This window comes from Vicugna pacos, chromosome 30 (genome assembly GCF_048564905.1).
Source record: "Vicugna pacos chromosome 30, VicPac4, whole genome shotgun sequence".
NCBI classification, from domain to species: Eukaryota; Metazoa; Chordata; class Mammalia; order Artiodactyla; family Camelidae; genus Vicugna; species Vicugna pacos.
The window spans coordinates 2,269,481-2,296,851 of NC_133016.1; the positions used below are offsets into that span (position 1 = coordinate 2,269,481).

Genomic DNA, 27,371 nt, shown 5'->3' on the forward strand with positions numbered 1-27,371 from the left:
GAGCACATGCCTTCTGCAGAGCCTCGGAGGCAGCGAGCCTTAGCACACTGCACGAGAAGGTCTCTGCTTAAATGAAGACAGCTGTGTTCAAAATGGGTCCCTGTGGGTCAGAATACGTAGGCGCTGTCAAGGGGTGTTTATTGCGCAAACAAGGTAACATTCCATATGTTGTCACGCAGCATCCTTACCTCATAGCTTATTATCCTGAAATGCACAGAAACTACAGCCAGTTTATCACCCAGTACAACAAAGAGCTTATCTAGATGGAGTTGAGAATAATAATGACTGAAAGTGAATATGCCTTGCAGAATACGCTGTCAGTTTTGTTCTCTGAGTCTGTTGCGAGAACTCCCATGGCTTGTTGTCCCGGCTAGACTTAATTCATTTTTTCCAAGCAGGCAATCTTGTAGGAGCCTAAAAAGAAGTGTTTTTCTCCCCCTCACTATGTTATAAACACATATTTTCTGTAAACAGAAGGGCAGAGTGAAGCTTGTAGAAATCCGAACAGATGGTACAATAAGAATTTGTCAGATTCCTCCCAGTACGACAATGATGGTTGGAATTTTCAGGGCAAAATCTACGAACCCTCTACCTTCCAAAGGCATGTGGAAGACCTCAGCGGTGACATTTTACAGGGAGGTTTTGCAAAGCTAGCTGTTTTGTTTAAGACCCCCCAAATCTCTTCTTATTGTTTGAGGATGTGTTAGTTTTCATCTAGGTCTATAGACTATCTAAATTCGGGTGGTGTAGCCTCCAAGATGAACTGAACGTCATTTAAATTGTATGTACCTCCTTAAATTAAGACAACGTTGTGTTACAACATTTTTCTCCTTGTCTCTCCTTTTACACATTTCTCCCACCTGTTTATCATTTTTCCCAATCACCTGAAATAATTCAACTATAATCATAACCCACCTCCCACTCGCCCACCCCATAAATACCACCAACAGATTTGGGGGGGAAGAAGTATAGGCCTCAAATATGTCAAACACTTTATTTACAAAATATTCTTTTCCACTTGGATTCACCTAGGTTGCCACTGACGTAAACATCTCACAGTTGTCCACGACTGAACGATGGGAGTTTTGATTGGCAGTTTTGTTCGGATAACTCATGACAACCGTGAAACAGCGGTTCCCGGCAAAAGGAAAAGAAAAGTCTTCATTCCAACCTTCACTGAAATAGGTGCTTGATGAATAGCTGCTACCAGTTATTTCACTGAGGTTCAGCATTTTAGGGTCCTTAGAGTTGTTTAATATGAATGATAGTTTTCATCTCTGTGTAAGTTCAATTTTCTTCATTTTCCCTTAAAAAAGACAAAAAAACTAAGCTCAAACACTTAAGGCAACCTGGGATACCCAATAATGAACTCCAGAGGCAGCCTTGGGGTCTAGAGTTTATAAGTGTGTTTCTTTGTATGTTTAAGCTGCATTGTAACACATTCAGAACAAGGTTGTTATTTCTATTGTATTAAAAGGACCATGACTAGATGTAGGAAGACAAAAACAACAAAGACCTTTTAAAATCACTGGTTGTTGGTATCGAGACTCACGGTAACGCCCAGTAGAAGAGAAAGCACTTACCCAGAATGACAATAAGATGATTGGTTTGCGGGGATTATAAAATTCAAGTGCTTTTTCTTCTCCAGAGTCTTTTGCCTCTCAAGTGGTCACTGGAACAGGAGATAATGAGGGTGTCATTTACAAGTCGTTAACTGGGTGACTTGGGGTTCTCATCACCACTGTGAAGGTTCTAACATCAGTTTATTTGAAAGTATCTCGCAGTAAATTATATGGTTGCTCTCCTCTGTCCTCACTTCTCTTTTCCTCTTGGCTACATCTAGTAATTTTTAAATTCCTGTTACTACGCACTCGTGTATTCCACACTGACAACACCCCCTAAATTCTTCTAGGCTGCATAGATGTGACAATAGCATTCTTAATGGTGCTCTGGTCTGAATTAGAAAGAGTGCAAAGCAGAGTCCAGTGGCTCCTGGTCTCCACTTGGGTGCACACAATGAAATGGATTCATTTTATCATTACTACCTGAGCTATCCCTTCATGCTTGTCACAAGCACACATACACACAACTTTGTCATCCCCAAATGGGCCCAAGTCCACAGAGCATCAGGAAATAGACAATTTCTGTCAAGGTCAATGAAGTATAATGGTGTATTTGTTTAGTGCATCGGAGCTGTTCTCATTAGGGGCTATCGGTTCGTAATGCAGCATTTGCTGAACCTGGCCAAATGATAAATGGGGATTCTTCCTACTCTCTTGACCCCAAAGCTATTTGTTTTTCTTTTAAAAGCTCTCTATAATGTTTTCTTAATGTGGATGGTAAAATTAATAAACCTTTAGGTTCAAGTGTAAGTGTCAACATGGAATCCACTGATTTGCTGACTGTTGATGAAAATTAAGCAGTCGATAAACTTTAGATGAGATGGACGCATCAGTCTAGCTCTACCAGATGCCAGGCACGCTACGGAAACTCAACACGTGTTTGTTTGAATAAATAAACTTATAAAATATATGATCTTAAGTGATGAGACTGATTTTTTCAACAAATATGCTGAATTTTCCAACGATGACATGGACATCACCCTATTCAGAGGCGCTCTTTGGAGAAGCTGGTAATGGACTCATTTTCAGGAATACCTTCAAAGCTTACAGCACGTCTTCTTGACTTGACTTGACTCAGGAGTGGGAAATCCTATTTCCCTAAAGTCTGTTAAAATTGTTGTTTTCTGTGTGCTCCGTCACATCCACACAGCAAGATGGACCAAAGGCAACTTAAAGGGAAGTGTGCTCGGCAGGTAACTGGGTGGTGAGGGCGCCCACCATGATTTCCCCCTTTTGCAAAATACAGAAGTTCACACCAGAGTTTCTTCAAATACATTAATGTAATATTTTACTTTGAAAGATGAGCTGAGTATACCACTGAGGTCAAAGAAACACACTGGTATTTGTTCTGAAAAGAGCTGTATGTGCCTTGTAAAGTGCTAGGCTATGCCAGTCTTCACCGCTCGCCACTTCCTGCCTCATATCGCGGTATTTGCCATGATTCTTATGCTTGTCTCGCTTTCATTATGTTATAAAGGGATCGAAGGGAGGGATGATGTCATCTCATATTTATAGCTCTTACTATGCTCAGCATAATTCTGTGTACCTAGTGTGTGCTCACCAACGCTGTAGCGATTAAATAAAAGATAATTTAATAAAGGATTTTCTCTGTGGGAAGCGGCAGGGGTGGGGTGTGTCTGCTGGAGACTCTCATCTCCTGAGTCTGCGTTCTCTTGCCCCGTGGCTCATTCCTAGTTACTCTTTTCTTCATAAAGCATTATTTTATCCAGCTCCCTCTGAAAGATCAGAACAAATGTCAAGACTTTGCTGTTTCTGTTCATCACTCAAAGCACTTGGCACAATCTTCACAGAAACTTTCCTCATGTTCAAGTTTTCTTTCAGAATGTGAGCATCTGTCTCTTGGTCTAAATTTAACTCTTCAGCCATCATTCTTACAGTTAATCATGTATTTGAATCGGCCAAATGTCTGACCTTTTCAGCATTGTCTTTGGTCCTCTGCATGATAGCATGACTGTACATCTCCGGGGCCATCCTCTCACCTGCTCTAAAATATTCTGTGACATCAGAATTCCTCGCTCTTGCTGCTGCTCCTTCTCAATGCCAAATTTCTCACTTACGGATTTGTTTAACTTCATGAAAATTATATTCTTTCCACCAAATAATGCCAATGAATGTACCCAACAACATGAAGCTCCATGCACTGCTATTCATAGGTGCTAGCGCAAAACTGACTTTTCCATCCTGAAAACACTGTTGCTTCAAGGTGAAAAGTTTTTATAACATACTCCAAAGCTGTGTCTATACAGCATACATAGTGGATGGGGTTTCGTCTTTGATAGTTTCCTGTCATACATATTTGCTTTAATTTGTTCTTTACATGCTGAAGACCATGGCATCTTTCTCTGTTGTGGTTGCGCTTCAACGTTTAAGGAGATTAAGCTGATAAAAATAGGTTAAAAGTTCTACTTGAAAAGAAAGGAATCCAGTGCCCACCTTGCCCAGAATAAATCATTGCCTTATAAGCATCCAACTTTTCATTCCAATCCACTTTATCAGTGAGGTAGACTGATCACTGGATTAATTATTAGACAAGAAAGATGTTGATGTATTTGCAGATTTCTCCAGGGGAATGTAACATAGAGGCTTAGAAAAACATACTATGTAGAGATGAGCACAAAATTGTGAAATGGCTATAGAGGGAATTTCTTGTTCAGTAAATTATGTATAGTCCAGTGAGTCGTGGAGTTACTGGGCCAGAGGAGTTCCCGTGGACCAGCTGGCCCAGTCCTCTCACTTTACAGATGATGGGAACACCCCGTGGTTGAGTGAGGTACTCAGGGTTGTACAACCAGGAGAGGCAGGGTGGAGACTAAGGTGAAGATGCGTGGTGACCTGCGTGAGTCCTTCCCTGCCTCTTAACTGAGCATAGTCTCTGCCTTTTTGGAGTTTGCAACTGAACATAATTGCATCAACATGATTATAACAGAAAGCTCCTGCACATTCAGCCCCTTTAAGTCCCTTGGGGAAAATACTAGATCATACCTTGTCTTAAATCTCAAGCATCTACTAGAGGGTGATGCATAGCAAGCGCTTACCACGTACTAGTTTCAAGTCGAGGTGGAGAGACCAACATGTAGCCGATCAGTATAATCCATTTCAACACGTCGTCATAAAGGGGTGGGGCAGGGAACTGCGGTTAACACAGCTGTGGAATGTAGAGCATCCTGCCAGGCGACAGTGTGAGAAACATTCACCCAGTGAAGTGGCCCGTGAGTTAGTCAGGCAGAAGCAGTGCACGGTGTCTGTGTGTGTGTGTCTGTGTGTCTATGTGTGCGTCAGTGTGTCTCTGTCAGTCTGTGAATAGACACCCTATGTTAGGTCAGACATGCACAGGCACAAAGGCAAATCCGAGCACGTTTTGGAGTCGCTGTAAGATTTATCCTTTTATCTAAGTATCAAATATCAGACAGTGATTGGAAAGGTCAGCCATGTGGGACAAATATAACTTCTTTTGTTCCACATTAAAGCTCTTGTATTTGATTCCATTGTACAGAGGTTAAAGGAAAATAAAGATGAAAAAGGATGAGCCAGAAAGTGAATATAAATCTGATTCGAAGGATTTGGAAACACTCTACAGGAGAAATAACATGTGAGAAATAGGTTCGGGCATTCTGGTGGAAAAACTGAGCAAGGATGGGGACAGGAATGCATGGGGCATGGGATGGAAGGATGAGGAATCTGGTTGGACTAGGGCGTAGAGAAGAGAACCGTCATGGTCCACGTTCAGCCATCCTCGGAGGTGCAAGGTGGTACCGAGAAGCAGAAGCCATCAAAGCAGGAAGATCTCCATGAATGAGCCGACCATGTGTAAATTAGCTGCCATCGTTTAACGCCATGGTTTACTCCATTGCGTCCATGGAATTCCATTGCATGATTTCCGCCGAGTCAATGGTGACTCACTCAATGCGGCTAGAGACCCAGACAATACGGTGCAAAGAAAAGACAAGTGAGTCGTAAAGGAAAATTGTGAAAACTGTAAAATGCATACAACTCCTAGAAATCAAGGAAGGTGATGTTGGAGAATTGCTTCCACCGCACACAAAGACGTCGACAAAGAGAATTTGGCAGCTAACAGTTAATTGTGAACTACACCCTAGACCAGCTCCCAAAGGAGGCGATATGATAGGCTCGTCAAAAGAAAACCATACACAGGTCAAATAATTACCTGAGAGAGACCCATGGGGAAAATGATGGAGACCTAAAATATTTACTTGCAAATGTGATGATTCTTTATGCTTATGCAGCAAAAGGAACCGTGAAAAGAAGGATGCTTACAGCATCTCATGAAAGTTTGTCTGAAAATTTTTATCAAAGAAAATCATTCTTATTTTTATTCTGGGAACTACTTTTTTAAGTTGTGATTGTATTTGATTCGTTGTCACTTATAAGATAAAGTGCATTTAGCTTCGTATTTTGTTTTATTTTCCAAGTTCCAGTTAAATGTCATTTTCAAAAACTATTTCACAGGGCGCACGGGGCTTTGTTTGCGAGGATTCACCTCGAGTCAGCGCAGCGCCAAGCCCGTGACGCAGGTAACGCTCTGCCTCTTAGCGCCTTCAGTGTCCCTCTTAGCGAGTAACTCGCGCATTGATGGTCCAGAATGTACCAAACGTAAATACGTCATCTGATGCTTCCGTTGATTCCTCCGCGCTGCTTCTCTCTGAGAGGAAAGCGGTGAGCTGGTGAGGGATTCCCCGGAAGTCATTTTCCAGTAACAGAGACATCACTCTGCAGGCCAGCACTTTGCAGTGGTTGCGTCTTCCCTCCGATGCCACACCCTTCCCTCCTGCTGAAACAGAGGTTGGGGAACCGGATTTAGCCCTCTGAGGATGCCAGCTCCTCGTCACGGGTGGTAACTCTGAGGGTAATTAGGCTTCATTTATTTATTCATTTATTTAATGGGGGTACCAGAGGCTGAACCTGGGACCTCATGCATGCTAGCCATGCACTCTGCCACTGAGCTATGCCCTCTCCTCCCCATGATCATTCTTAGATGACACAATGCCTCCTTCCCGCAGGACCCCAGAAGGACTGACGTTTTTTCCTGCGTGCATTTAGGATGCAGGCTGTGTCTCTTTACATTTTCCACCTCTTCCTGTTATCTTGCGTTCAGGGTCCCTTCTCACTGATGCCTGTGTGCTTGTCAATGAAAATACACCCTCCTGCCTTCCAACGGGTTGTTTTCCAGATACTGGGGATGCAAATGGCAAATTGTAGCATCTGTTAGAACTGTGTGCAAAACAAGAGTCAGTAGGCACCAGAGGAGCAGCTGAGTGCCTGATGAACACATGCACTAAATATTCATTTTATTTCTTTTTTTTAAATAATTTTTAAAATTGAAGTATAATTGGATTACAATGTATTAATTTCTGATGTACAGTATAATGTTTCAGTTATATACATGTATTCCTTTTCATATTCTTCTTCATTATAGGTGATTACAAGATATTGAATATAGTTCCCTGTGCTCTACAGTAAGACCTTGTTGTTTTTCTATTTTATACTAGTAGTTAGTACCTGCAAATCCTGAACTCCCAGTTTATGCCTCCACTGTCCCCCTTACCCCCCGGTAACCACAAGTTTCTTTTCTATGTCTGGGGTCTGTTTCTGTTTTGTAAATAAGTTCATTTGTGTCATCCCTTAAGATTCCACATATGTGTGATATCATATGGTATTTTTCTTTCTCTGTCTGACTTTACTTAGAATGACAATCTCCAGGTCCATCCATGTTGCTGCAAATGGCACTATTTCATTCTTTTTTATGGCTGAGTAGTATTCCATTGTATACACAGACCGCAGCTTCTTTATCCAGTTATCTCTCGATGGACATTTAGGCTGCTTCCATGTCTTGGCTATTGTAAAAAATGCTGCTATGAACGTGGAGGTGCGTGTATCTTTTCAAACTAGAGTTCCCTCCGTATATATGCCCAGGAGTGGGACTGCTGATTGCTGGATCATAGTCAGTGAGTGTCCATTGTAAGGAGGATCTGCTGATTAAAAGGATGGCTGGGTGAGACTACACACCGATGACTGTCGCCGGAGGAGACGCCTCCCCCGGCAGCAGCCTCGGCCCCATGGCTGCTTCTCCCCAGGACGCCCCTCGGGGGCTTCAGTGCTCTTCTCCAGAGCGGGTCCTGGATCACAGGGCAGTGGGTGGGAGCGAAGAAAGGGGACTGTCCCTCAAAGGACCTGCAAAGGCTGGAGAGAGAATTCCATTTCTGAAAAGCAAAGGAAAACTTACAGACACGCACCTAAGACAGAGAGGGTTCAGGCTCTGGAGGGGCTGGCACGGGAGCCAGGACACTGCTGGTTGAGGTTATGCATCTCCCGGATGGACACGCGTTGAAATCCAAGGGAAGAGTCTCAAGAACCATTTCTGTGAACGCGTTTCTGTGTGTTTCCGGGGCTCCGTCAGGGAAGCAGGGAACCCATTCACAAGCCCACTCGCAGGGACAGACGGCCCCGGGCAGGAAATGTAGATTCAGAGGGGGCGGCGATGCGAAGTTAGGAGGAACACTGGAACTTCGGCTGTTTCCACGGTGAAGTCAGCCAGGTCTCCAGTGGGTTCGAGGGCGGATTCAGAGGTGCCAGGGTCGCCTCGCTTGTCCGTCACTCGTGAGGTGGGCGGTGCAGGGCGAGAGCCCGCATGGCCTTCCGAGCCGGACAGACGTGGGTGTGGCTGGAGGCCCCCCACGCATCAGCTGTGTAGCTCTCAGCTCAGTCTTGGCCTCTCTGGGTACAAATGCCCATGAAATGCAAATACGAAAATCCATCTTGTAACTTAACTGGCAGATCAGAGAGAGGAGTAAGAAGGGGCCTGACAGGAGCAGGTGCTCAGCTAGTGCTGGAGTTGGTACCGTCCCGTCCTGCCTGGTCGGCTGGAGAGAAGAACAAAACGGTCAGCAAAGACGGGACACCCACGAGCACAAGGCGGGAGGGAGAGGCGTCGTCTCCTTGGCGATGTGCTGTTTTCATTTCTGTCTGTCTTCCCAGGACGGCCATTGAAAGGAAATTCATAGGATGTGACATCTATATGTTTGCTCAGTTTGTGCAAAGTAATTAACGTTTTGATCAGGTTCAAAAAATCTTAATTAGACGCATGAGCTCTTTGGGGATACGTCCGTTTTCGCCTGGTCTATTTAGAAGACTCAGGATCCGTGCTCTGTCTTCTGGTTTATTTCCCTTGATAGATGCCCGTGGAGGGTACCCGGACTCTGAATCCAAGCCAGGCAGCCAACGATGCTACATCCCTGTCTCCTGGGGGCACGTGGGATCCAGGGCCAGCATTTTTCTCTTGTTCTGCCTCCCTGTGAGCAGGTACCTTCTGTATCTTCCTTGTGTGATGTGCGGCGTTCTATGGCTGGGGTCTCTGTTTTGTGCACGGGGGGTGGTTGAAAACAAAACACGCTTCTCAGTCAGAACTCGAGATTGTTTCTCAGTGCTGCATACTTTCAGGTTTGCTGATGGATTCACTTTTCTTCACTTGCCTTTTTTTGTGCTTTTACTTTGCAACTCGTTCAGAGAATTTGTCCCCAGTGAGACACTCATGTTTATCCATGTAGGGTCTCCAAATACTGTTCGGTTTTATGAATGGCTTGGATAGCTTCTGAGACAGTCTCGAAGGCCCCTACAAAGCGGACTTCACGGCAGTCATCTGAGTCTGCGTAATTGAGTGTCCCTGCACAACAAGGCGTCTTGAATGACTTCTAAACTCAGTTGTGTCAGGTGTTCAGATGACCCTGAAGGAACACCTGTGGGCTGGGTGTCCCCCCCTCCCCGCCAGCAGACACGCAGCCCGGAAGGTTATTACTAGTACGTAGAGCAAAGGCGCGGCAGTTTTAAATTTTATATTTATCTTGCTATTGTTACCCAAATCCTTAATAATATTTAGCACTTATGAGCAGTGGCTTCTCTCTGCAGATCTTTTTATAAACCTTAATGATTAATCACCTTGCACCTCTGTGAAAGGGATGTGTGGGAGGTTTCGGAGTTATCTGTAGAAGCAAGTTCATTCTCATTATTGTGGCTTTGCTAAGCCAGAGGGTTCAACCCGTAAGGCATATCCAAGGCTCTCCCTAAGTCTCAGAGGCTCTGAGGAAAGGTGTGCATGTGTGACATCACTTCCGGAGTTTCCCAAAAGGTGTGTTTGTTATCCGCCTCTGAAAGGAATCCTGGAGGAGGTCAGTGTCGTGATGAACCCCAGGTTCTCCAGGCCTCGTCACTCCCCCTGCAGAGCGGGTGGCGAGACCTGCCCAGGTGAGGTGCGTCCCAGGGGCAGCTGGGGTCCAGGGCATTTCGCTGTCCCACCAGCCTCTCCTGGATCTCCCTGGCCCTTGGGCACGTGGGCGTGTGGCCTCCTGGTCCCTGTGCAGGGATCGCCAAAGGCTCGGGTCACCTGACCTTGGGAGCCGTCCAGACCATGGGCTGTTTTGTGGATGAGCTGGGCAATTTGTAGGGTCATAGGGACGGGCTGAGAGTCTCTGCTGATCTTCCAACAACATTAAGGAGTGTCCCCCCAGCAATGAAGTGACTCCCAGAGCTGCCCCGCTATGAGCCTGATGGCGGGAAGGCCCTTCCTCCTGAGGAAATGAGGTAGTCACCCCAGATGCCACCTTGTGTTCCGAAAGGCTCCCTGCTGCAGAGAAGTGGGCGACATAGGTGGGGGTGGAAGTCTGCAGGGGTTTGGTTCCCTGGACGACCTTCTGCGCCATCTGCTCTAGGAACACGTTTTCCTGGGAAACGGAGAACCCACAGCATCCTCTGTCTGATGGAGCGGACCTGCTCCTCCGGCAGGGGAACCATCCAGAGGCCACGTTTCTGGGCCTCACGCCTGTGTGTTCTGTTTCTTTTCTTCTCCTCTTTTTTTTTTTTTAATAATGGGCAATAAATGGGCAAAGATTAAAGATAGTTAAATGGTCCTTCTCAAGTCTCCAAGCACTGACTTCCTGGCTCCTTCAGCCTTTACATTGAGGGGGAGCAGAGGCTGTGCCTGAGGGAAGGCCTGTGCCTGGAGGTACATCTGCACAGAGATAGAGACAGAGACAGAGAGGGAGAGAGAGACAGAGGGACAGAGAGAGAGAGACAGTAGAGACTGGGAGGTGGAGAGCAAGGGGAAGCGGAGAACTGAGGGTCTAGTACGCCCCTGTGGCGTTCACCTTCTCCCCAGACCTTCCAGATTCTACCCCGCCTCGGGGTGGGGCACGCTTCTCTGATGCTGTAAAACGGCCTGTTTCACCCAGATCTCTGATGCCCCTCCAGTGCAGCCTCAGTCCTGGGAAGCTGGGCCTGGACTTGCCCCTAGGGAACCATCCCGGCAGAGCCTCTTACGTCCGGGAAACAAGCTCCCCGGGTCAGACCTGGTCTAGGGAGCGGCTGGCGGGCGGCTCCCCCGCGGTTTGGAGCCAGGACCGCAGGTCCCCGTGCCCGCAGGTGAGGGCGCCTTCCCGCTGCGCGGGGCACCCCCGCCACCCACCGGGGTCGAGAGTGAGCCGGGCCCCCGGAGGCCGGCGCGCTTCCCGCCTCGCCGCCCTCCGCCCGCTCGGCTCCCGGTGCTCACACATCGCTTCTTCTTCGAGGCTCCCTGCTCCTCTCTCCCAGGACTCATCCCCTCGAGGTAACCAGGGAAACTGGTTGCCACGGCAACGTGACAGGTTTGCTCTGCCCGCCCCTGGAAGGAGCCGCACGCGCCAGGAGCGCTTGCCAGGGCTGCCCCGGCTGCGGGACCACCAGGGCCAGGCCCGGTGCCAAGCAGGCCCCGCTCTCCAAGAGCCCTCTGCCCTTCATTTCCATCTCCTGCCCTTTCGCGTCACCTCTGGCCCCTCTTGTCCTGAGGAAATGAAAGCGGGGACCCCTGTTCTCCCAGGACCACTTTAGATGGTTAGCAGGTAATTTAATTCTCCGAGAGAGGCGCGCGGCTGCGGCGCGGGGTCCAGGACTCATCGCGCGCAAACAGACTGCACTTAAATCCTGGCTCCTGACTGGCTGCTAACTGGCTGGCAGACTGCAGGGCAGGAGGGGTGCGGGTTGGACGGGGGCCTGGCTCCCAGGAGTGGCTCCGGCTTGCCAGGCATTTATAGCCAAGCCGGCCAGATTTTTAAAAGGGACCGACCCACCCTCCCGTCTGTCGGAATCTCTGCTTCTCTCCGGGCTCAGAGGCAGGGACCGTGCGCTCCAGATAGTAAATATAGAATCTAAATGTTTTTAACAACAAATTTGGCAACGCCCGTGGCTTCCCAGGCCTTCCTCGGCTTGTGCTGACAGCCCAGCTCTCATCCAGACTTGCGAGGCATCGTCTCCTGCCGGCTGTCAGGGGCCAGGCACCGCAGGAAGAAGCGGGGATGTGTCTCCCGACCCGCAGGGCCCCAGGCGCCCCTGTTCTCACCTATTCCGTGGGCATCAGAAGAGATTGTGTGGGATTAAATGCAGCGCCGCCAAGGGCACACTTGGTGTGCGCTTGCATCCACCTCCTCCGTGTGGGTGAGTGGTTCTCCATCCTTCCCCACAGGACACAGAAAGTGTGGGAATATTTAATGTCCCATAAACCCGCCTCCTTCAGCCGCATGGACACCGCAGGGCACTATTGAGAGGAGAGCTTGACCCCAAATGTCCATGGCACTTGGCTGCATTTCTGAGTGGCTCAGATGCTTTTCTCCTTCGGAGACATTTTCAGTCCATTTCTAGGGCCCCCTAAACGACCGTAAGTCTGTCCCTTACCCGACATCCAGGCCGGAACCTCTGACGGCAGAATCGCTCAGTGCTTCCCCATCCTTGTCCTGCAGAGTCAGAGGTTCAGGTAGAGTTGCTCCTCGTGCTGTATTTGGTCCACAAAGTAACCAAGCTCTGTATTCCCTGAACCTGAAACAAAAGCAAAATCAAGCTACTCGAAACAGGTTTTCCTGCGCAGTAACTGACCAAGAAATAATCCAGCATTTTAGTCACTGATAAGGGGAAGACAGAGAAAGGGATCCTGACCTCTGATGCGGAAGAGCTTCCTCGTCCTTTCAGAAGACGGAATCTTCCTACGGATCTGAGACAAAGGAAACGGAAAGTGCGCGTCAAATACCCTCTGTGTCAGTTAGCTGGGAGGCGGGGCTGCACATCGCTAGCTAAATGAGGGTTTTGGACTAGAATAGCCCCTCAGATCTTTCCACCTCTGACTCTAGGTTGTGTGTATGTTTTCTGACATTTCGCAAAGTATTGGGACAAATGACATCATCTGTCACAGACAGTAAGTCTGTTTTTCTTTCTCTTCCACTAGAAATGTTGGCTCTAGAAAGAGTGGTTTTAGCCACAGCAGTACTAGGGGGTACAGGTGGGAACAGGGAAGAGGAAGCTGGACCCCAAGGCCCTGCCCCTCCTGGAGCGAGTCTGCTCCTCCCGGGGCTCCAAGGCCTTGGGGGAGGGGACGGCTGCCTTGAGAGAGAGCTGACCGGCCAGCAACGCAGAAGGACAGAGCTGGTCAGCACAGGTACGGGCTCTGGGGGCAGAAAAGCCTGGATTTGAGTCTGGATCTGCCATGACAGGCGGTTCATTTAACCTCTCTGGTTCCCAAACCATCCTTTCTTGCATTTATTTGTTCCTTTTATTCGTCCTGTGCTGGGTGCCGGGGATGGAGCAGTGACAGCACTCCCTGGTCTTGTGGGGAGAGAAGCCACAAACAGGACCAGACACAGCTGACCCTTGAATGACAGTCTGAACCACGCAGGTCCACTGGGACTTGGGTTTTTCAGTGAGCAGGACAGCAGCACAGGGTCCAAGGTGGGTTGAATCCTCAGGTACAAAACCGGGTAACCAGAGGGCAGACTCTCAGTTCACGTGGGTTTTCCAGGGCATGGAGAGTCAGCACCCCTGACTTCCTCACCATTCAAGGGCCAGCTGTAAACACCACGTCAGGTGGGAGCAGGTGCTACCAAGGGAAATACCAGACAGGGTAAGGAGGGCGGGGCGCTGGTGTCTGATTTGTCACTAGAGCCTTCTCCAGTGAGGTGACTTAAAGGGACTGATGTGTGTTAGGCGAACAGTCTACAAAGTAAAGACCACTGTACGCCCTTCCTCACGAGGCTGTTCAGAGGAGGCAAAGCGAAGACCGGTGTGACGCCAGTGAGCGGGTGTAGGTGTAGGGTCTTTGCGGCTGTAATTCGTAAATTTGAGGTCACACTGGGTTAGCGTGGGTCCTGACCCAATGTGACTGGTGTCCTTGTAAACGAAAGGGAGACACGACGCAGAGACACAGGGAAGAGGGCACGTGACAGTGGAGGCAGAGATGGGAGTGATGCCGCTGTGAACCAAGGAAGGTCAAGGGTAGTCTGGAACAGATTCGGCTTCAGAACCTCCAGAAGGAACTGACACCTTGGTCTTGGATTTCCAGCCTCCAGAAGTGGGGGGACGCGTTGCTGTGGTCTCAGCCACCCCCTCTTCTTCTGAGAGATGACCCTCCTCCAGAGCTTTCTGACTTGTCCGAGTTTAGAGCCCACGAAGGGTGCACAAGGGCTGGAATTTCAAGCTCAGCTGACGTACCAGAGACTCTTGTCCCATTTGTAAATTGAGAGCCACCTGCCCCACAAATGAGGAAGCAGAAGCCAACCAATAGGGGCTTGAAATTCTGCTTTGATCTTTTTTAAAGCTGTCAGTCACGACTGAGTGCCTGAAATGACAGCTTTATTTTTAGGAACCCAGTGGCACCATTATACCCCATAAATTTAATTTCCAGAATCAGAGTGTCCCGGTGAGGATGAGGGCACACGCCCGCAGGAGGCTGACGGCGTCCTGGGTCAGGGCACTCTTTTCTGCTGCCTCTCCACTCGGTTCCCTCAGAATCGAATGTACCAAACACGCGTTTAAATGTCAATGGGAAAAATTATGACCAATTACATACCAGCTTGGAGGCACAGGAAACTTAAAGGGCTGCTCAGTCTTGAGGGCGCCGTGTGGCCAAATAGCACCGCTGGTCACACCACGGACAGTCCTGTTTCTCTGGCCCTGGCTCCTCCACGTGCGATGCCTCTCACAGCCCGGTGCGCGGGCTGGTTCGTCTCCACTCGGATGTGAGGCTGGCCTGAGCTTTCTCCCCAGTCCCGCTGCTGTGCTGGTCAGGGTTCTCCAGGGCAGCAGAGCCAGTAAAATGGAGACACTCACATACAGACACACACGCGGCCGAGCCCTGAGCTGGAGGTTCCAGCCACACTGGTCCACGGATGCGTGGAGTATTTTCAGTAAGATGTACTGCAGGTCTGCACGGCCCGAGGTTGGTGGAATCTGAGGATACAGAACCGTGAATTTGGGACCCTTGGATTCGGAAACTCAGATTCAGAGGGCCGATTGTAAACTTACACGTGGATTTTTGACTGCATGAGGGTCGGTGGTGTATATGTGTGTAGAAGCGTGTGTATGACGGGTCGATGTCTATAGACAGATAATATACATAGCTATCTGTCTATCAAGGGATTTATTATAATGAAATGACTCACATGATTATGGAGGGTGACAGTCCCAGGATCTGTGGGTGGCAGTCTGGAGACCCAGGAGAGCTGACGGTTTAGTTTCAGTCCAAAGGCCCAAGAAACAGGGAGCGGGTGTTTCAATTTGAGTCCACAGGCAGAAGGAAGCTGATGTTCCAGTCTGAAGGCAGTCAGACGAGAGAAATGCCCTCTTGCTCGGGGGACGTGCAGCCTTTTGTCCTATTCAGGCCTTCAGCTGATTGGATGAGGCCCACCCACATTACAGAGGGCCATCTTCTTGACATGGTCTATGACTCAAACGTTGGTGTTATCCAGAAACACCCCCACAGGCACAGCCAGAATAATGTCTGACCAATTTCTGGGCACCCTGTGGCCCTGTCAAGTCAACACATAAAATTACTCAGCCATAAAAAAAGAATGAAACAATGCCATTTGCAGCAACATGGATGGACCTAGAGATTGTCCTATTGAGTGAAGTAAGTCAGACAGAGAAAGACAAATATCATATGAGATCACTTATATGTGGAATCTGAAAAAAATGATACAAATTCTATTTACAAACCAAAAACAGACTCACGGACGAAGAAAACAAACTATGGCTACCAAAGGGGAAGGGGCAGGAAGGGATAAATTAGGGGTTGGGGATTAACAGATGCACATTAATTTATATAAAATAGGTAAACAGCAAGGACCTACTGCAGAGCACAGGGAACTCTGTTCGATTTCTTACAATAACATACAATGGAAAAGCATCTGAAAAGAGAATATACATGTGTATGTATATGTATAATCTGAGAATTATACAAAATTCAAAAAATGTAAGTCACCCTGCTGCAACCTGAAAGTCACATTGTAAATCAGCTACACTTCAATCAAAAATTAACAAAGCAAAACTATCACACGTGCCTGTTGAGAAAGGAAGTCTTTATTCCTAAGTGTTAATGCTCCCGTTTCTTCATGGACAAGAACTCTGCTATTTAGAAACGTAATCTTGCCCGCTTATGTTTTAAAGAAAGACATTCGTTCTTCTACGAGCCGTGTTATTGTTAACGTTACAGCAACCGCCTGGCAGCTGCTTCCCCTTTTTCTGACGGGGTGTCTAAGCGTGCTGCTGGTCTGCTGCCCCCCTTGTCCCTAAGCTTGTAGATCATTTGACTTACCTTTGACTACATTCCCCTTTGTTCAGATTTAAATTTTATTTAAATTTTGACTCTACCCATTATGTCTCAACCAGCCCAAGGGTTAGAGGCTCTACATTTGACTCTAATATTCCAACCTATGAACCAGTTTCCTGAGTGTGAGATTACATTAGGCAAGAGGCTCCCCTTTGTCCATTGTCTGGGCGTTTCAGTGACAGAGCTCCCCGAGAGGCATGGTCCTGTAAATGGGGGAGGGGGGCAGGAGGTGCAAGGGGAGAGAATGATAGTGTTAAGGCCACCATGGTAATTTCTTCTATTCTCAGTGCCGGAGAAGAGAGCCGTGAAGAATGGGTGTGAGGCGTTTCTTCCTGGCAACCCGTCAAAGGAAGAATATTTTATGCAAATGGGAATATTCTGTTCCCAGAAATAATAGATCTCTGGTGATTTCATTCTTGGGTTGAACTGGACAAGGTTTACCTTTAAAAGATAGGTTGGCCCCCTTACCAGGACTGCTTGTTGAGTGAAGAAAGGATATCGAGAAGATATTAATTGTACAACATTAAGCTAATAGCAGGCAACCGCACACCATACTTGAGAGAGGTCATCGATAAAAAATTTGTTAAAGAATAATTGAGTGGGCTGAATTACTTAAATAGGTATTGAAAATGATAAAATAAAGTCAGTGCAGGAGGATTTAAAAAAAAAAGGCAGGATGAAGTGCTGAAATAGTGACCTTTGACGGTCAGCTTGGAGTGCTACCAGCAGACGTTTAATCCTAAATGGGATGTTCGAATTGGTTTCTCCCACTTTGTTTCTGAAAGACATACCAACAACTAAGAAATGCTAGAAGTAAAATGCGAGAAGAAATGTGATTTTTCTGGCTTTTTTATCTTCACTTCCCCCACCTCTATTCCTCTGTGAATTTTTACAGTGTGTGGCTTTCAGGCAAGATTCGTTCCCATCTCCCTCGGCAATGGACTTCAGCCTCAGATGCCAAGTAATCCCCGAGGGCTGTTGGTGGAATGGTGTCCCCAGCATCAGATCAAGTATCGTGTTGCCACAGTCGCCACACCAAGCACACGAGGCTTCGCTCTGAAGCGTCCTACCCAAAAGACCTCAGGAATCTAGTAACGCACAGCAAGCGCTTCTTACACACGAGGCAAGGTGCTAAAGTCACAGAACACGAGACACGATCTTTGTTCTTGCTGTTAGCTTGAAGTTCAACAATGCTGAAGACAGATAATAAGTAACTTTATTATAAAGACGAGCGTACCAGACACAGGGATGCTGTGGAAACACCGAAAAAGTGCCTACATCACATTTGGATTTGGAAAGGTTCCACACTGCATTTCTTCTCTTATTATAGGTCAGTGTTAATATCTATTCATTTTACACACATTGAGTAATGACCTCGAGAGCATCTTGTATATCTTCTCATCCAGATCGCCGAGCACTTGAGCTAGAGATCTGCCTGCGCTGCTCCAGACCCACAGGGAATGTCTCGGTCCAGTTGGCTGGTATGCTTCAATGCAGCTCACCCTAGTTTGAAAATAATGCTTGAGTCTTAGGTACCAGCCTCTTTCTGTTTTCTTGAATGAAAAGCAAAACCTTAATTTATGTTAAAAGCAAATCTTTTGAAGTTAACAGTATTTTTTTCCTGACCAAGCTGTATCAGTTGCATGTTAATTTCTATAACTTATATTCATTTCTTGAGGTTCTGAAATTCTTGAGTCTCTGCATTTCTTTCTATTAAATAATATCTCTAAAAAGGTCTGTTTTACAGTGATCTAAAAAAAACTGAAAGAAAAATGTGACTACAAAATCCATCAGTAGTTCTGTGCCGAATGGCGTGGGCAAGTTTAGCAAGACACGGTTATAAACAAGAAAAACCTTCCACAGGGATTCATATCACTAGGCCCGGCATACACCATTGAATCAGAATGTAGTGATTATTCTGAATCTGAAAAAAGGGAAAACTTTGCATTTTGGGGGGGAAACATCCCCTGTGAAACTAACGTGTAGTTTAAAAACCAACTGGAATTACACTGTATAGCACAGGGAAATACACACAAAATGTTATGATAACTCACAGAGAAAAAAATGTGACAATGAGTGTGTATATGTCCATGAATGACTGAAAAATTGTGCTGAACACTGGAATTTGACATAACATTGTAAAATGATTATAAATCAATAAAAAATGTTTAAAAAAACCAACCAGAATTAATAAAACATTACAAATTATATTCTGTTTTAAAATCTGATTTGAAACCATCTGAGAGACTCTTCCAACGTTTTGAAAACCATGTTGATATTTTGAAAGAAGTATATCTCAGTTAAGAGGAAACAGAATCGTTAAATTTTAATTGCTAATAATTATGTATAGTTCAGAGAGACCTACAAGTGCTAGATTTCAGAGTAGACCTTTGCAAATCAATCAGTCAAAGATGACCAGTCTCCAGTGGCCACACTGATGCTCCCCCGAAGGCCTCCAACAACACCACCCGGAGTGGTCTGACCCCAGGAAAGGGACCCTCCAGCCGATATGCAAAACCTTATTTTCTCGAATGTCATCGATAATTTTGCTTTTTCAAAAAATGAAAATAAATCTTCTTGCATTTTAGAAAAATAAGAAACAGACTAAGAAAACCGCAGCCAAGGCCTCCCAGAGGGTTTGAGGGTCGTCCTCTGAGTGGGAACTGGCTGAGCTCTGAGCTCAGACATTGACTTTGGGAGACCTTTCTTCTTCTTTGTCTTAACTGAAGCACGGTCGATTTACAATGTTGTGTTAGTTTCTGGTGTTCAGCTTAGAACTTTTCTTTAACACAATGGCAGCCGCGTGAAAGCGAGACAGAAGTCTGCGCCCAGCGTGCAGGGCGGTAACGCGCGGCGGTGCCTGGTCCGTGGCCTCGGGGATGGTCCCAAGCTCGCATCTGCTTCTTCTCCCTTTTTTTTCTTGGGTCTTGCCTGGAACAGGCACACGGTGGGGCTTTTCGTCTTCCTCCGCCCCACCAGCACGGGGTGAGTTCACAAACTCGCATCTGGTACTGAGTCATAGAATTACGGAGTTTCGGAGGCGGGAAGGCTGCAGTCCAGTTGCGTCCATTAACTAAGACAAAGGTGGGTGAAGTGAAGTCACCACGTCGGGCAGATGCTGCTGGCGCTCGGCTCAGTGCTGCCCCCACCAGGCCTCTCCGCCAGCCTCACTTGACCGTCTGACCCTGCCTACTGGGTCACTCAATGCAGACTCTGACCAAGTTCTCAGCTGTGACTCTTGCCTCTCCTTTGGTTTGATCAGCTATCTGGACTCGGACCTTTGATGGGAAGACATCCCATCTTTCCCCTGCCCTTCTCTGTGGCCCCTGAGCTTCTTGCCCTGACTCTGGAGATGCGTGGCTTCTGCTCTGTCTCCCCATCCGTCTTCCGGCCCCTCCTGGCCTGCTCTGCCCGCCACCCCTTGGGACCCTGACTCTAGTGCTGACATCACACAAACACCTTGTGACATGCTTGTATTTCTCACTTGGAGCTTCAACTTGGGCTACTGAGGATGTGTGTTCCCCCCATGAAGCTCCACAGGGGAAACGGGAACCCCTCCTTTGCTGCTGCTGGTCCCAGTGGCAGGAAAGAGTAGGAAGGGCCCGTGGCCACGGGTGAGGCCAGGGGTGACTGGGGAAGCAGAGAGGCTGCTGGAGTCTCCGTGGCGGATTCCCTCTGCGAGCCCGTTTTGTTCACTGTTTTCTGTTTTTCCCTGTTGCATATGTAGGTTGTAGCACAGAGGTAGAAATTCAAAACCACTTGATGGATTGCAAAGTAAACTATCGTAACTGACAACGCTGGGAGAATATCATTTTCAGATACATAGCAGCACAATTTATACATCAAAGAACGCTATTATTAAGTCAGAGAATAGGGGAACAAAGCGGTTTCAAACATGTTAAATCAATCACAAGTGGTCGTGTAAGACTCTACCCAGGAGGAGTTGCAGATGTTGGAGGGGAGGGAGGCACACTCACAATTAGTGACTGAGAGCGGAGCCCACGCCACGTGGCTGTGTGTGCACCACAAGCCCGAGAGACAACGTGGACACAGAGCTACAGAGCCGGTCCCTCTTCCCCCGAGAGCATCTGTAGGGGAACAGTGGGGACTGTTTACTGAGCAGGGACACGGGGCCAGGGGCTTGTGGAGACCACTGCCTCCTCTGTTTCCCTCAGTGAATCCTGGAGGCTGTGCCCAAGTTCGCGCAGGGCTCGGAGTGGGACAGAGCCAGGCATTTGGCCTCCAAAGTTGTGATAAGCCAAGAACTCGGCCTAAACTTAGAAAGGACATCCAAGGTAATAACCCCCAAACCCCCAAGGTATTCAGGTGTGAGCCTCCCCCACAAGCACAAATCCTGCCCGAGCAGCCAGCGCCACCAGCAAGCCAGCTGCACACACAGACCAGTCTTTGCCTGACTTGTCTACTGTTCTGTTTATCCTGACTTGGAAATTTTTCAACTCCTGTTAATGACCAGTGTTGATTTTCTTCTCAAACGTATCCCTTTCAAGTTTGCCATCCAAGCTGACTATCGTCAGTTAAATCTTCATCCCTAAAGGGCACATTCACCTTTTTGATCACAGGCACCTAAATTTGTTTCCATCTAATGAGTCGTTGGCCAAGGCGTTCCACTGAGCCGTGTGTCATCTGTTTCTTTTTGGTGGATGGACTTCAGCTTCCCTGGTTTTAGGGAACACACGAGCCACCCTTCCAGATAACCTCGGGAACTGGGGGACGTCTTTGTTCTGCAGCTGGCTTCTCTGACTTAGGGTTTAGGACGCCCCGCTGAAATGGCTTCTTCTCCGGGTGGGGTGAGGGGGTAGACAGACAGGGTAAAGAGCACAAACCTTCTCCCCTTTCAGCACTGTTGATGGCTGCAGGTATCCACATGACTTTATGGAACATAAAAAGCCAAGGCCCCAGCCCTGAAGAGTTTACAGCCTAAGCCAGCCATAAAGGGATGGCAGCCAGCAGTAAAAATTCCATTTGTGCAGATATGACTGGTACCGAGAAGACTACAAGACTGTCCGGATGGAGGAAAGTTTTTCGGAACGATTTACAGGACAGAAAAGGATGTCTAACGCATAAAAACCTGGGCTGTGGCTCAGAGAAGCTGAGGGAGTCTGCAGGAGACGGGGAGCTTGGAGAGAGAATGAGCTAGAGAGATTGACCAAAGAATTCAAAAGAGAGTGTTGGATGTAACTTAACATGGCAACCAAGTAAATGATCCATCGGCCCCTATATCAAAAGATACTTATCTTTTAAATTGTTATTTACCTAAAATGGCTTTTTTGAAATGATTGACCCTTTGGGACTGTAGCCCTGGTCTCCTTCGTCTTGCCAAACATACTCTGTTACAAGAAGAGTAACTTGGCCTCTCTCTCGCCATCAGGACCATCAGCTCTTGTATTTGCTGATCTAAAGCTTCACAAAGTGAGATACACACCTCCGTCCTGATGGAGGCATTTACTGCTGAGGATCACATGCATGTTAGGTGATTAATTCATCTCCTGGTAAAGATCATGAAGCACACTTCAAAGGTGCATTTGGTGCAGTGATGATTTTTGAGCCGCAAGTGTTGCTGGCTGAGAGGAATGTTGAAGGGGCAGTAACAAAGAACTGAAGGCAGAAGTGTGGCTTAAGTAAAAGCCCGCCTCTCAGTGTGACTTTGCACCAGGTGTGGATGATGGGAGGAGTCCTGGGCACATGTGGGGTTGTCAGAATTCCCGAGGTGCACAACCTGCCCCAGACACGCAGGAAACCAGGCCCTGCACGGGGAGGACCTGATGGTCCCCGGGGCCCCGCCACTCTGAGTACACCGGCGGCCTCGGTGACTCCGGAGAATGGATTAAGCATTGGTAATGTCTATTACATTTCTTCTAGTGATGACAACAGCATCAATCCACACAGAGAGTACGGAAATTACGGGGAAAAAGCAGCCAGATCCCACCACTCAGGAAGGAGAACAGGCGACATTTTGGTGTGATGTGCCTTCCTTTTTTGAACTAACATATCATGAGCATTGAAAGCTCTTTAGTTATCTGGTTTTTAATGGCTGCCCTGTGTTCTTCCAGTTTATTGACAGAAAGGAAAACAGCAAATGTGTAGTCTACAATTACAAAAACCCCAGGGTGGGGCGAGCAGCTCAGTGGTAGCGTCGTGCTGAGCATGCACGAGGTCCTGGGTTCAATCCCCAGTGTTGCCATTAAAAATTTTTTTTTTAATTTACCAGGGGTAAAGGAGGTGGGAAGGGATAAATAGAGACTTCAAAATTTGCATCTCTTGGGGAGTGATAGAAATGTTAGCTATCTTGATTGTGGTGGTGGTTTCATGGGTGTAGACATCCATCAAAATTCATCAAATTGTACAGCTGAGATATGTGTATTTTACTGTGCAGAAATTATACTGCAATAAGGTGTTAAAAATAAATAAAAACCTAATTACCTCTCCCCTCCAAAAAAAACCCAAAATAAATAAATAAAATTTAAAAACAAAGCAAAAAAGTTAAAAAAAGAAAAAAAACCCAGCCCCGCAGCCTTCGAACACCTTCCATTCTCTCCCAGGGTGGAGGGTGTTCACAGTGAGAAGGCTTATGCAGGTGTCCGCAGCGGCCTCCTCAGAGGGGGTCTCTGTGTCCCTTAGAATCTGGCCTCAGGTGTTACCGGTGTTGGGGTCCTAGGCCCCGGGGAACAAGGCCGCAGCGAGGCTCTCCCGTGGTCTGAGGGAGCAGGAGCTAGGACACTGGGAATCAGGTCTCGTGGAGGCAGGGAGGACGAGACTCGGCCCCACTCCTGGGTTCTTCTTCTTCCCCCAGACCTGGGCCGCCTGCTCGCTGCAAGGCTGGAACCAGGTGGAGAAGTGCGGAGGGAGGGCAGGGGCTGCAGAAATCTTACCTTGAGGTCTAAGAGTTCAAAGAAGGGAGGTTTCTTTTTTCTTAAATTTAAAACATTTTAAATTTATTTTTAATTTTTAAAATTGTTTTAAGAGAAGGAAGGTTTCTTCTGCGGACCTAGCCACCCAGTTGCAGGCCAGCTAGCGGGATAGGAAAGCCTTAGGCAGCCCCTTAGGAAAAAGCTGTCCGTATGAAAAAAAAAAATCTGTGAAACTCCTCTTTTCTTAATAGTTCGTTGCTGCGTGTCCTTCTTGGCATGATGCGTTTTTACTTCTTTTTTATTCTTTTAAAGAAACATTTTAAATTTTACTTACTCGTTTTTTGTTTTATTTTTGTTTGTGGGGGAGATAATTGGGTTTACTTATTTGCTTACTTATTTTGGTGGAGGGACTGGGGATTGAACCCAGGACCTGGTGCGTGCTAAGCACGCGCTCTGCCGCCAAGCTGTACCCTCCCCCACCTTTTGTCTTCTTTCCTTCAGGGGAACTTTTTCCTTATTAATTAGGGTGATTTCTTGGTTTCACTTCTCTAAAATTAAGTTCTGTCTTTGGACATCTTTAGTCCAGGCTGAGCTTTCTGTGCGATGGAGTCCCTATAGACACTTCAGGCCTCCGTTTTCTTCAGAACTGTACATTTGGGGGACACAGGGCTCCTCGTTTATCCCCAGTGTTCTGGGTAAGTGTGTTCTTCTCTCTGGGGAAGAACGGGGATGAGGAACTGAAGCTCAGTGCTTCTCAGCCACTGTCTGGGCTTGTGGACATTCATGAGGCGGATCTTCCTTTCCTCTGCTTGTTTCTCTGTTTTAAATCAGGAATTCAGCTCCTCATGGGCACCTCCAGCACGATTTGCACACTGGTAACTCACCCTTTCCCGAAAAACGAGTAGACCAGAAAGCAAACCCAAAGAGCTCTCTGGCTTTTCACATGCGAAGCTATTCCCCCAACTCAACAAAAACTTGCTTGACAAACTGTGGTTTACTATTTTTTTTTTAATTTGTTGGTCGATTTTGTTTAGATTCTAGAACAGGCGCCAGCACTTCTCTATCAAGGTCAGGCAGTAAGTGTTTTTAGGCTTTGTGGGCTGGATGGTCTCTGTCACGTCTGCTCAGCTCTGCTGTTGTCACGTGAAGCAGCCGTAGGTAATATGCACATCAACGGGAGTGCCTGCGTTCCAATAAAACTTTATTTACAAAAAGCAGGAAGTGGGCAGGATTTGGCCCAAAGGCCTGGTTTACTGACCCCTGTTCAAACCGATGGATTAAACTTCCCCTTCCAACAGGAGCTGGCACGTGAATAACCGGGGAAGCTATGTGACTCTTTCCTGGTCTTATTAAGGTATCTAGAAGGTAGACCATTGGGAAGAATCAAACTTACAGCCCTGGGTAAGCGCCCCCCCCCCGCCACGTGCTGAGTGTCACGCACCAGCGTGAACTGCACGTGACACAGCACAGACCCCGCACACTCGGCTTGGCCTGGTCAGCTCAGTGGACTGCACATAACCCTTTGGGTAATACTATTTAGAAGTGGCCCGGAGCCGTCCAGCACTCACACACATCATCCCTGCCGGCCTAACGCCGACTCTGCTTTCATTCTCCCCCATTTTTATTCTCGTCCTCTCCGTTTTGGGGTTTTGAAGGAAGTGATGGCTTTCTTTGCTTTATAATATTCATAGTCATTAGTAATGGCAATATGCATTATGTTTGCTCTGAGCTTTTGTTTCTCATCAGACTTTGGGCCACTTAATCTGTGCAACTTGTATCCAATTCCTCCAGTGATTCTACAAAGGAGGTACAAGGAGCTCTGGTTTTTGTTTCGTTTTGTTTGTCTGTTGCTGTTTTTTCCACATAGGAAAATTGACGTTCAGAGAGCCTCAAATCGCACGGATTTTTTTTAGAGAGTAACTTCCACATGCTTTTTCCCCCTCATGCCTGTGGTTTCCAAATTCTTGATCTAATAGCCCAATTTTTCAGCCCTATGGTGATACCACCATATCTCCCTTTTTGGATTAAGCTGGAGCAGTGGTGGCAAGCTAGGATCCTCCGTTCCTGTCCCTTATTTTTCATGACCATAAAACAGAGCCAAGGAACACAGCCCGTCAACAAGTACTCAAGTGATGTTGCTGCCATGGATATTTATGGAAAATAGATGTTAGGTGACAAAAGGATACCTAAGCGGCTGCTGTGTGACGAGCTTTAATGGGGCCCTGCACACCGGGTGGGGGTGCAGTGCAGCAAGTCCCCCCCGCGGGCTGGGGAGGAGCCGCCTCCAGCAGCAGGCAGCGTGATCGGGCACCGCTGGGACCCGGCCGGCGCAGGGCAGTCAGAGCTGTGTGCTTCTTTCAGCCGGTAGGGGCCGGCCAGCGTGAATCTAAGAGCTAGGGATGTCAGGGCTATAGGCAGTGCGAAGAGCGGCTGCAGTGTGGGCCGAGGGAGAAGTCCTGATGTGAGCAAATGTGGAAAGAATTCCTGGCAACTGGTGCACAGACGTGGATTAAAGCAAACAGATTATGACTAACGAGAGCCACGTCAGCACCAGGAAGACACCTTCCGAGGCGAGGAGCACAGGACGGCGATGTCTTCAGCGCGCCTGGGTTCGCGTTGCTAGGCTCCATCCTTGCCCTCCGCCCTGCCCCGCCACCCACCGCCTCGCTGAGGACTCAGGACGCACATCCGTGCTCTTTGGAATTCTGGATTAATATTTCCCAAAACATGGCCGTTTGCTTATTCAGCCGTTTCTGCTTTCAGAGAAGAAGGATTGTTTGTTTGTTCGTCTGCTTGTTACTAGTGAACGGGGAAGTCTGGGGATTTTTCTGGATGATTCCGTTCTTCTGTTAGTTGGACCTTTTTGGTTCCAGGCAAAATGAAGAGCATCCTTGGCTTCAACCAGTCTGGCTTGGAGAAGACATTGTTATCTCTTCATAATAGATCTCAGGGAATAAAAGGAGACCGTATGAACACACTGGGGTTGGGACCGTGAATGCTGTTGGTGCTGAAGCCCTCTGCATTGCTGAGCTTGGCCACTGAGTTAACGGCTGTCCCTGGAAAGAACAAAAGCTAAGCGTCTTAGGCGAGCAGGATGGCTACCTGGCCCGGAGCTCCGAAGACGGGGAACCCGGTGCCTCCGCCCAGCTGCCTCCACGGGCGCAAGTTTGAGCGTCTCAGCAAAGAGCCTCTCAACCCCCCAGATCAGTTATCACTTCAGCACACGTGTTCTTAAAATCCCTTTTATGTTTGGTAAAAGTCTCTGCTTGAGTAAACAGTTACATCACTAATTGCTAAATATGACATTATCAGATTGTTTTGACTTCCTGGGGGTGAGGGTAAGGAAAAAAGGTTAATTACAATTACTTTTGTCTCTAACTAATGGAAAGCAGTGTTCGCATCTGCAGGCTGCCTGCTGGAAGGCTGGCCATCAACTCCGTGTATTAAACAGAGTCGAAGAGAATGACCCAAAGTGTGGATGTCACTGCGTTACCTGAATATACCCAGCAGCTAACAAAATAGGTCTCTTTCACTAAAGACTAATTTTCGCATTAAAAAAAACCCTTTATTATGGGCCTATTGCTGTTAAATTGCCTGACACAGTAGGGAACCTGTGCTTAGACTGGTAATATTCAGCACTGAGAGAACACTCAGGTGATGGCCCCGCTGAGAGGTAATTCAGACCCCTGATAATTCTCTTCCAAGAAAGTTCCACCAGGTGGCACAAAACGTCTCAAAGTGTGACTGAGCATGCTCGCTGTTTGGACCACAGTGCACTGGGGAAGGAAAAATTAAGAATTGCGAAAGACCCATGAGCTCCCCCTCCTCCTTCTAAATGGACGTATTCCACTCCTCGAGCAGCTCTTAAAGACAAAAAAATGTATGTGGAACACTGTCTGCCTGCTCTACATTCATGGAGATGCACCCTCTGAATAATGCATAGGCCTAGTCGGAAAAGATACATAAAACAGTGTGGGAAGGGGAAGGGAGGTTTGCAAGGTTGCCAGTTTGCCAAATCTAGAGTCGTCAGCTTTGTGTGGAGAAATCTCAAAATCTTGCCACGAGTTGAAATGCAGGATCATTCATACACACTGTGAATGTCCCGGCATGTTCAGAAAACGTAGTGATCATAAAGATCCATAGAGTTTAACGGAAGCCAAAATTGTTGATCCTCAAAGCTGGGCAGAAGACTTCGTAGTGGGATGAAACAGAGTGAGGTGGTTTGAC

At 47.5% G+C, this 27,371-nt stretch overlaps 1 long non-coding RNA gene across 1 annotated transcript; it reads right to left on the reverse strand.

Moving 5' to 3' along the window:
* Positions 1-980: 980 nt before the first annotated feature.
* On the reverse strand, positions 981-11,256 carry LOC140690511 (uncharacterized). Its single transcript, XR_012065824.1, has 3 exons — positions 11,200-11,256; positions 1,584-1,672; positions 981-1,306 (listed from the first exon to the last, which is right to left on the reverse strand). It is a non-coding gene; the product is annotated as an uncharacterized lncRNA (long non-coding RNA).
* Positions 11,257-27,371: the final 16,115 nt, after the last annotated feature.